Below are 11,385 nucleotides of genomic sequence, written 5' to 3'. Positions count from 1 at the left end.
GCAGTTGACACAATCACTTTCTCATACAGAACTTTCTTTACACTCATTCCAAACCCTCTGTTCTTTACCACTTCTTTCACTGTCACTAATACTTTACATCCTTAATTCACTCTTTGGCGTACATCAGCATACTAATTGCAATGGAAAATTCGCAACTGAGTCAATTTGATATGCTTCAATAGGTTTCCACACTCTCTCTCTCTCTCTCTCTCTCTCTCTCTCTCTCTCTCTCTCTCTCTCTCTCTCTCTCTCTCTCTCTCTCTTTCTCTCTCCGGATATATTCATTTAACTTAATGCAGTTATAGAAGTAAATTCATAATTGTTATCTCTTAAACTTCTTTTTATTCATTCACCTTAATAGTGATATCCAGCTTTCAATTTTTGCAAATTTCTAAAGTCTTGGAGGAAGCATTTGAAACAGACACTTAAAAGCCACATAGAATATAAACTAAAACGTCCCTATCCAACTCTGCTTATCTATCGAGGTTCATTCTTGTAAACAAAATAAAGTAATGATTTGCATATCAAAAAATAATGGTTACTCTTGTAATAGAACATAATACTTTTCTCCAGGTTATGGTGAAACAGTTTGTGTCGTTAATGTCATATTGTCCATATGTTAACTTCCTACATCCTAGGTCAACGATCAATATCTTTTTCTTGCCTGAAAATTTAAATATACCTTACTTCGTCATTTGTCCTTAACAAAAATATCAGATATTTTTTACTTCAAGGATTCAACGAAAATAAATAAAAAGCAATGGACGAAACATATATATTCACATTTGTACACTGATGATAATATAGCAAAATTTATGAGTTAGACACAATGCAGCAACAGCTAATCGATATCAAAGCCAAATTCTGGAATTAACCAAATTGAGGACTGGTTATCGGCTGAGTAGACAAAGAAATAGTCGAGGTAGTGACTAAGTGAAAAACTGATTGGATGTTCTGGATACTAGGAAAGGATGAATTCTTTTCTGAAAAAAAAATCGATGTAGCTACTATTTTTTTAATTGCAATGAATTAAAACAAATGCTATAAAAGTGGGCGATATTATATTTACAACATTACGAAATTATATGAAGAAAAATTTTCACCCAAAAATAGATTCTGACAATAAAAAAGAAACCTCTGAATAAAAAATAATGAAAAGGATATAAAAACGAATGGGTAATTATAAGGAAAACTTAAAAACAAGATACTATATAAACTCATATTACAGGCGTGATGAATTACCCATATCAATAATTTATTACTTTTTTTCTAAAATTAACCAAGTTCTGCATAACCTAACCTGGAACGTTGTCTTAGCCATTATCACAGTATTCCAATGTGGAACAGAAGACAAACACATATCTCGCAACCAATTTAATCTTGAATAGTGCGGTAATAATTCCTCAAAGTTAGTAATGAAAAAAAGATGGTGCAATCATTTGGTTGCAAAAATTATTTATTCCATATAATACCTGTGCGCAAAAACATGCCTATTCATCAATAGAGGGCGAGAAAGAAAAGGCAACTGAGATATATCTGCACTTCTCGGCGAACTGCACCCGGATAAAAGCAATCCGACCTTTTCACCATCCATAACTAGGCATCAGGAATCTGTAGCCAATTCCTTATCCTTTAAATAGCGATGAAAAATACAGATGATGGGTCAAACCCAGTAAAACTATATATATATATATATATATATATATATATATATATATATATATATATATATATATATATATATATATATATATATGTGTGTGTGTGTGTGTGTGTGTGTGTTTATGTGTGTATTTATTTTAATGACAGTGCCGTCGGTAACGTAGTTGCCCCATACCAGGGATGACGATCACTATAGGCTACATAACCTTTTAACAGGCACGAGTAGAAATTATGGAGATAAGAAAAAACTCATAGTATGTGTTCACAAACAAATTTGGTCACTATGTCACTTGCGTCAATGGCATCTATTTCCCCATTTTATTCCTATATGAAATTAGGACAGGGAACCTCCATCGACTTCACTTGCTGGTTATCATAATGTGGCACCAACTGCATTGGTCTAAATCCTGTGAGAAATTTGGACATGTATGGAACAACCTATATCTTCCAATAACAAACTAATTTCAGTAATATCACTATGTATAGTTTTCAGCGACTTGCCATAATTAATGGTGGTGTAGGCTGGTAGAGAACACAAAAAGTGTTCAGCAGTTTATGCTTGAAGGGTTGAGCTGACACTTACTCGCTTTGCATTTATTTCCCACACAAGTGCATAAACTATCACACTGTAATTCACCAAGTACAAGCTTGAAATATGGTCCTATTGGTAGATAGCATATGTCCATTTGACCCGCAAAAAATGTAAACATGTAGCCCCTTCGGGCTACTTGTTCGCCAAAGGGCTAACCATTGCTGATATTGTGGTCTTGTTTTTTTTTTTTTTCTTTTTTATCAGGAATGTATCATGCACTCTAATATATTCTACCATATATTCCACCATTTTGGGAGTTTCGATGAATTAGGTAGAAAAGGACTATAAATCCTGACGAGGAGCATGAGGGTATGGACCCTTTTGAATCTGTTCCATTTTGTGAAAAAAAAAAAATATCGCATTCTCCTACCACCCCATTTATTCTTCGAGGATATGATAGTCTGTTCCATTATGCTTCTCCTGTTTTATCTGTATCTAGCTCGTGGATTAGAGCCGGAAGGATATTGCTGATATGGATGAAAATGGTTCCCATAAATCTTCCAAAGCCAAGTCCCAGGGATGCGGCATTATCCTACTTAATCCATGTAAGCGTAAGAGCGATGTTCCGGCATCTTTGAATAGATAAAAGAGATAAATATTTTCTTTATTAGTTGCTATTTATAGAACTGTTGAGTTGAAAACATTCAATAATTCTATTTTTTAGTCATGACACATTAAGCTAAAGCCATGGTGAGTAATGGAACAAAACTCAATTTACATTACATTATACATTATGTTAGGTAGTAGGTTGGTCAGGGCACCAGCCGCTCGTTGGGTCCTTTGACTGGCCAGACATTATTATATTGGATCCCTCTCTCTAGTTACGACTCACTTTTTTTTTTTCTTTTTTTTTTGCCTACACATACACCGAATAGTTTGGTCTATTCTTTACACATTCTCCTCTGCCCTCTTACAGCTTACAGTTGACTACTGCACTGTACTGATTCAGCGGCTACATTGCTCTTGTTAAGATCAGAGGAGACTCTTTACCTATGGCAAGCAGCTCTTTTAGGAGAACACTCTGTACCATGGTCTTCCACGGTCATGAGGTAGAGTTCTCTTCCTCTTGTTTTTGTTATTTTAAGTTTTTACTGTTTATGAATGAAAGATATATTTTAATGATACTGTTTTCAAAATATTTCATATTAATTGTGGTGTTTATTTCCTTATTTCCTTTCCTCACTGGGATAAATTTTTCCATGTTGGAGCCCTTGAGCTTATAGCATCTTGCTTTACCAACTAATAATAATAATTATAATAATAATAATAATAATAATAATAATAATAATAATAATAATAATAATAATAATAATGCACTCTTTACTGATTAGGAAGCATAAATGTTAATAGAAATGAACTATAAAGTAAGTCTAATTCGTTGCCAGAGAGATAAAATCTGCTTTCCTAATTTAATTCATTTTTATTTATAATAGCATAAGTCTGCATTTGTTTTCGTCGAAGAGAACCTTCAGTTTTCATTTAACCTATATCAAAATTTGAGTAAAGAAATATGGAGCGTCTGTCACCACTGGCTCTCAATAAACCACGCTTTCAAGAAAGTGTAGGACTGGAGTCATATATATGATATAACTCTAAATGATGAATAACGTGTTAGTGATGCTTGAAGACCGAGACCCATTAGGGTTTATTTCTCTTTGCCAGCCTCGTATTCATCAAGCTCTCTCACTCTCTCTCTCTCTCTCTCTCTCTCTCTCTCTCTCTCTCTCTCTCTCTCTCTCTCTCTCTCTCTCTCTCTCTCTCTCTCAGAAAATATTTTAAGCCAAGTTCATAAACTACTCAAGAACCAGTGACTTTTGTTCAGACAATTAATCCACTTTCTAAAAACGTGTTTAAAAGTAATTCTTCAAATTAAAAGAATATGGCATAATCCAATTTTCCTTTTTTTATTTCCTCTACTAATTCTGCTTTGTCATCTTCATCGTCTTCCTCTTGAATCATGACGTCTTTCATATGAGTGACTCGAGTCCACACTTAGAACATAAGCATTGAGTGTGATGCATTGGACAGCATACGCTATGAAAGATCAACTTTTTGTTTTCTTAATTTTGCCTTTTGTTTTGCCAAATCCCTAGAGAGAGAGAGAGAGAGAGAGAGAGGGAGAGAGAGAGAGAGAGAGAGAGAGAGAGAGAGAGAGAGAGAGAGAGAGAGAGAGAGAGAGAGAGAGAGAGAGAGAGAGAGAGAGAGTTAATGTAATGATTATTTGTTGTGAGAAAGACTGTTGATATAATTAAGGTTGTTTGTTTATTTTTTTGGTAGCTAGTTTAGTAGACTGATGAATGTCTTGAGCTAATAGCTTTTTTGATTGACTGCAGACAAGGGCAGTTGTGCCTTTGGACGCTGGATTTTATATCTATCCTACCAGCTTTGGAAGTGATTATTTATTTTATCAGTAAGTACAGTTTTGTTTATCTTTGCTTGATAGTGTGTTTTGTGTAGTGGGGAAGGTTACCGTGTGCCATCGAGTTGTGGCAGTGTGCTCTTAATCAAAAGACTTTTTGGTTTATTTGGACTATTGTCCATGTCCATATATATTTATTATACATATTTGGTTGTGGTCTATTTTTGTTTTAAATTTTGTGTGTTTTTTTATTTATTTTGAAAGTGGTTGGTTTTCTATTTTGAATGTTACGTTTAGGGGGTTTATTTGAGATTTTATGTTATAAGTGCAGTTTCAAGGATTATAGTTTAAGGACCAATTATAATAAATATTAGGTTATTTGAATGTTGTTGATTAGTGTATTAGGTGTTTTAGTTTGTAGGAAATTAATTTATAAGGTTATGATTGGTTTTACCGTTCCTTCTGTTCAATAATCCAGTTGATGATAACGTAGGAGGAAAGTTTACATTGTTGAAAATTTTTACGGGTTAAAGTGATTCAAGGGTTTGTTGTTGCAACATCCTGCCACAATACCCATGTCTGAAGGCGTTAGAATTTTGGACATGAGGCTAGCAGCTCATCTAATTACCATACTTTCTAATTCTAAAAACGTACCTTGAAGAAAGAGACTTCTACTCCAAGACAGAGGAAGACCTTGGTACAGAGGTTATGGCACTATTGAAGACCAGAGAACATTGGTTTGATTTTGGTGTGTCCTTCTCCTGGAAGAGTTGCTTACCATAGCTTAAGTCTTTCTTCTACCTGTACCAAGAGGAAATTTCCAACTGAACAATTACATTGTAGTAATTTACCCCTTAAACGAGTAAGAAACTTTTGGTAATCTCGGTGTTTTCAGGTGAATAACAGGAGAATATGTAAAAATCTCAGTGTTTCCAGGTGCAATGTAAAGATTAAGCAAGACTATAGTCTGGCCAGTCAAAGGAACCAATGTATGTATCTCAACGGGTGGCCGGTGCCCTTGCCAACCTACTATCTACTAATGACATATTAGTCATTAACAGCAAATTTCAACAGAAGTAATAATCCTTTTCTAATTACTAGAAAAATTACTATCTGAAACGCTTAAACATGAACAGTTATTGTTTCATCTTCGAAATCAAAAAGGAAAGATAAAAATGACATGATGGTACTGGGGTAGATTGGGTTTCTTGGGGGAACCATAAGATGGTCAGTTGACGTTGTACAGAAGTGTGTCTGCTGATCACGAAAAAGAAAAGTTGATGTTTCTTTTTTTAGTTTAACATTGTATTCCGTAGGAGTTTCTTATATCCTAGTGATCGTGTGACTTTACGTCTTAATAATAATAATAATAATAATAATAATAATAATAATAATAATAATAATAATAATAATAATAAAAATTTGAGCAATGTTAATTTTCGGACAATGAATGATTTAATTAGTTTTTGTAAGCGATCAGAAACTGTTGTTATTCTGGATGGAGTTATATTTCTTGCGTGGATTTATGGTGAATGACTTGCAAGGATTTTCTATTTCAATTTATGTATCAGCTGCTGACAAGAATAGGTCTCTTACTTACTGGGACACATCCCTCTTGAGAAAAACTACCAAATTATAAAGAAAAAAGATAATGAACGAAGTCTGAATATATTGTGTACATATTCTACTTTTAAAAAGCTTAATATTTTAAATTCACTTATGTACAGCAGAGGAAGAAGCGTTTTTGGGGTTATCAAATATTACGATAGTGATCCGAACAGGTTCACACAAGATCAGTACCCAAGCCTCTTTCCCTCTGTGCAAACCACCCCCCACCCCCCGCGGGTTATAGACGTTTCGCCGTCAGTCGGTTTCGCGGTCAATCACTTTCGCCCCGGGGTGAAGTCGATTCGCCGTCCTAATTGCACCCACACTTTGTGCAGTCTGTTCGCCGTCAACATAGGAGTCGTTTCGCCCTCTATATAGGAGTTGTTTCGGCCCGGCAATTAAGAAATGGACCAAGACGTGCAATTGGCAGCAGAATTTTTATTATTGTCTGTAAAGTCATCGTTAATATAATTAGGATTAATATCACATCTTATTCTATTCTATGTACAATAATTAACATTATTTCCGTAGAAGATAAGATATATATATATATATATATATATATATATATATATATATATATATATATATATATATATATATATATATATATATGTATATATATATATATATATATATATATATATATATATATATATATATATATATATATATATATATATATATTATATATATATATATATATAATTATAGTTACTCTGACTCCACAATAGGAGTAGGGCTGTAAAGCCCAGCACATGCTCTGAGGAAGGAGGAGGTGGTGCGGTAAGTACGATTTTTTTATATTTGCTAGGAGTGATTCTGAATGATTCTGATTATTTTCTACGGTAATAATGTAAATTATTGTACATAGAATAGAATAAAATATGATATTAATCTTAATTATATTAACGATGACTTTACAAACAATAAAAAAAAAATCTGCTGCCAATTGCACGTCTTGGTTCATTTCTTCATAATGGGGGCGAAACAACTCCTATGTTGACGGCGAACAGACTCCACCAAGTATGGGTGCAATTAGGACGGCGAATCGACTTCACCCGGGGGGCAAAAATGTTAGCATTAGATGCGATTGTTTATCAATTTGGAGGACAAGGAACATCTAAAACTGCTGCAGAAACGAGTTAGTACGCAAAGAACAGCATCACCGAAAGTATCAAGCTAGTTAAAGATCGAGGGAAAGTCTGTGGATTTATATCAACTTTGATGGAAGATGTCTAGAGCTCAATAAAGGCCGAAAAGGGACATTGGAGCCGGAAATGTACCAAGAAAGGTGTCGAAAAGATTAGTGAAAATATAGCTGTTTTTATTTTGTATACTTTGCAGTTGGTACAAGGAAATTGGAACTTGGTGTTTATTTTATTTTATTTTTCTTTAATCGCCTGTTGGTTGTTCTTATTCACAATACATTGAACGGAATTAGATTGAGTCCGGTAAGATAGTCATTGACGTCGAAAAGCGCTATTACAAAATTCCATCTCAAAACCGTTACTATGGTTATCGGATTGGGTAAAAATAGGTCAGAGAGGGATGAATCAGAATTTATTAAAAGTTTTAGAGCTTGATAGAAAGAGAATGGGTGACACTGTTATCTGAGAAAATAAGATATAATTCCTTTGACGGTGGCTAAGAATTGAAATGCTAAGCAAAGGCTGGTTTTTTATTACAAACTTTTTAAGGACTTTATATTTACTTACGGTTTAAAGTCTGCTTATCGCATAGAAATCTATCAAAACGTCGCCAATATCTTCCTCATTTGAGAAAAAAATTCAAAATTGTTTATAAAGGATTATCTTTCGATATTTTTGAAAGCGGGGGTATATCTTTTACCAAAGTTCTTAAGTCTGTTAGATATTGGAGATCCAAGGAAGTGAAAAATTAAGTTTTTTTTAGATAATGGCATAGCTAGCTGCGGATGGTTGTTTTGAAGGGGCATTGGATGCTAGCTATTCACTTTAAAAGCTTTCTCAAGATTTGGATTTATTTACAAGTTAGTGTAATTGGTTTTCAGACTGAATTATATTTGGAAAGGTTTACAGTGGACGAATACTGAAGGCAAATTTCGTAACTGTAAGGATAAACTATGTAATTTAAGACCTTGCTTAGATGCCAAATTTTTGGGGATTAACAAAAGTGTTATTTTCAGGCAAATCTTTTGGATAGAATTGTCTGTTACACAATTTCCAGGAAATTTGTCGTCAGAGATATTGTTAAAATGAAAACGTTAAAGTATTTCTGTATATTTACATATTGAGCAAAGCTAGTTGGGAACATAATGGGGAAATACCAGATGCTCTGGTTGAGATCACGTTTTGACGCAGAAATTCATTCTTTTGATTTTATAATGGTCGTTACTTTAACTCCATATTTGCTTCAGACGTATTTAATCTATTACTTTATTGTGACACCTCAGATGTAGGCAGTTTATCAATATATTGTGACTCCTAAGATTTAAGCAGTTTATCACTATATTATGACTCCTAAGATGTAAGCAGATTATCACTATATTGTGACGCCTCAGATGTATGCAGTTTATTACTATATTGTGACGCCTTAGATGTAGGCAGTTTATCACTATATTGTGACTCCTAAGATGTAGGAAGTTTATCACTATATTGTGACGCCTCAGATGTAGGCAGTTTATCACTATATTTTGACGCCTAAGATATAGGTACTATTGCGAAGCCTCAGATGTAGGCAAATTATCACTATATTGCGACGCCTCATTGGAAATTTACCGCTATATTGCGACGCTTCAGACATAGGAAATTTACCGCTATATTGTGACGCCTCTGGTGTAGGGAAATTTATTGCTATGTTGTGACACCTCAGTAGTAGGTTTTGAGTCATTTTGAAGTTTTCAGCGATGAATACAATGAAATTTTTTTCATGAAAAGTGTGGTTGGAAACTGGACAGAAAATGAATCTTTAAAATTAAACATGAAGGAAGCAGGAGGCTTTCGACAGAATTATGTAAAGTAAAGTACTTTGACAATGATTAAACGTTGTTCCAGATAACAAAAATTTTTCGAATTTGATGCAAGTAGGTAGAAAAAGCCAGATTTAGAAAACAAAGAAAATAAAAAAATTCAAACTTGTACTGAATACACTGTTCAGGTCATCAATGTTTGTTAGCCCAGAAAGAGTACAAAAGAGCGGATTTTTAAAAGTGTTTTCAACTAACATGGTTGAATGGTCAATTCTTGCTTTCATTTTTCAGAGTTATGTACATGTGAGAGTTATTCATTCTTACGAATGTTTTTCTACTTTTAAAAATAAGTTGAGAGGTTTTTAATCTCGAATATTGGTGTCCAGGTACAGAGGCACTTGATGCTTTAACTTAGAGGTTTGGCAAGGGAAAAAAAAGAGGAGGTTGTCTCCATTTAGCTTTATACCAAAGGTTATTAATAAAATGAAGGTAGAAATTCTTCACTTATGTTTAATATTACAGAGTGGAAGTCCTCTCCATCTTGACTTTTGATGTTATAGAGGGAAACTCTATTGTTAAATTTTTTGACCGTTTACATAACAAAAGGTTTATTACACACGGCAAAGAAAAAAAAATAAGATTTTCTGGTAATATTTCGCTGAGATTTAAAACTTTGATATAGAAGGTAAAGTGTTTTGAAATTATAAGTTTATGTTCAATGCTTTATTTTTGGAATCTGCTTTCCAGGATCATGAATGCAATGAAATGCCAACGGTCTTCTTTGATGGTGGCATCTAATTTGGACACGAAATTGAAGGACCTCAGTTGTCATGGGTATCTTCTATCATCGATGAATGACAGCACTGACAAGGCCTACAAATTTGGCTTTCAACAAAGAGACTTCCAATAATGGTCACGAGCAAAGAGGAATGCCAGTGCATGTTGCTTTATTTATCACGCTTTTATTAGATCCCGGTGCTTTCGGTATCTACAGTGATCAAACTACTTATGCCATAAAGTGGATGCATGAAATGAGGGGTTACTTAGATCCCAAGGAAAAAAATCATTTGTTAAATCTTAGCAAGAACCTGTGAAGCATTTAGCTGGTAGATCGGTGCATACAAAGGATCTTTTTGATAATCAGATGTTGCAAAATCAGCGCGGTTTACATTTTCATATATTGAAAAACTTTATTATTTTGATAGATCATTAAATTTTTCTTATCTCCGAGATTTGAGGAATAAAGTTTATTGTAATTTGAAGATTTCTTTATTGAACAGGATAAAAAATCACCAATACTGTGAAGTTTTAGTTTTGATATCAGAAGTTGTCACAAATGCTTTTCCATATTTGATGTATTTTGCATGATACAGAGGAAGCTGGAAGGATTTTGTCCTTTGATCAATTAATTTTTAAGAAGTGTTAAAAGCTCCCGTATTTCCGATTTGTTTTGTTGAAAACTGTGGCTACAACTTCAAACATTACAAACGATAACGTCAATGATGGGTGTCTCCATAGACGCGATCGTTGGTAGTCTGTTTCAAGTAAACATGTTTGTCAAGGACTTCAAAAAGGAGAGGTTAAATGTGTATAAATAATGAAATCAGAACCTTTATTCCCTTTTCTCCATTTCTTTCCTTCTTTCCCTTTCTTTTGGTGTTATCTAGGGTCAACCGGCACGGTGCGTTGTAATGTAATTTGATGTTTTATTATGTTATACCTCTAGAAAATGCGGTGTGAAGTGAGGACTAGAATTTTTCGCGTTACAAAGTATAGCGAAAAATAATTGTCCTAACGACATGGAAGTAAATCTTAGTGTCTTGTTACGTAAGCTCAGTTGTTATGTATGGAGTGGCCAATAAGATGTTAGCGTGGGGTGAAACATATTCGATGTTAGAAGAGGTATTGTCTAAGTGGTCACTTTTCTAGTGCACGCTACCCCGAGCAAGTCTAATTTATTATTATTATTTTTTTTTTTTTTCTTAGTAGTACAAAAGTGAGGTTCCACCACTCAAATTTGGTTTACTCTGTATTATTGCCGTGGATACACAGGTTTCCATAGTTTTTTTTTTTTTCAAAACTTGAGATTTTGTTTTTTACCAATGGTTTTTCCTGGGCGGTAGAGGAGGTTTAAATGCTAATTTGAACGAGTTTGTTAATTTTGTTTCAAATATGCAATGCTATATCAGTACAGAAGTTTGTAGAAGTTATTAG

General features: G+C 33.9%; 1 pseudogene; it reads left to right on the top strand.

The window, feature by feature from the left end:
* The first annotated feature begins 2,726 nt into the window (after positions 1–2,726).
* The window catches only part of LOC137642940 (uncharacterized), a 60,734-nt pseudogene continuing 52,075 nt past the window's right edge, over positions 2,727–11,385 (top strand).

This window comes from Palaemon carinicauda, chromosome 6 (genome assembly GCF_036898095.1).
Source record: "Palaemon carinicauda isolate YSFRI2023 chromosome 6, ASM3689809v2, whole genome shotgun sequence".
NCBI lineage: Eukaryota > Metazoa > Arthropoda > Malacostraca > Decapoda > Palaemonidae > Palaemon > Palaemon carinicauda.
Note: the sequence above shows the minus strand (reverse complement) of the source record. Positions and strands in the feature narration are given on the sequence as shown.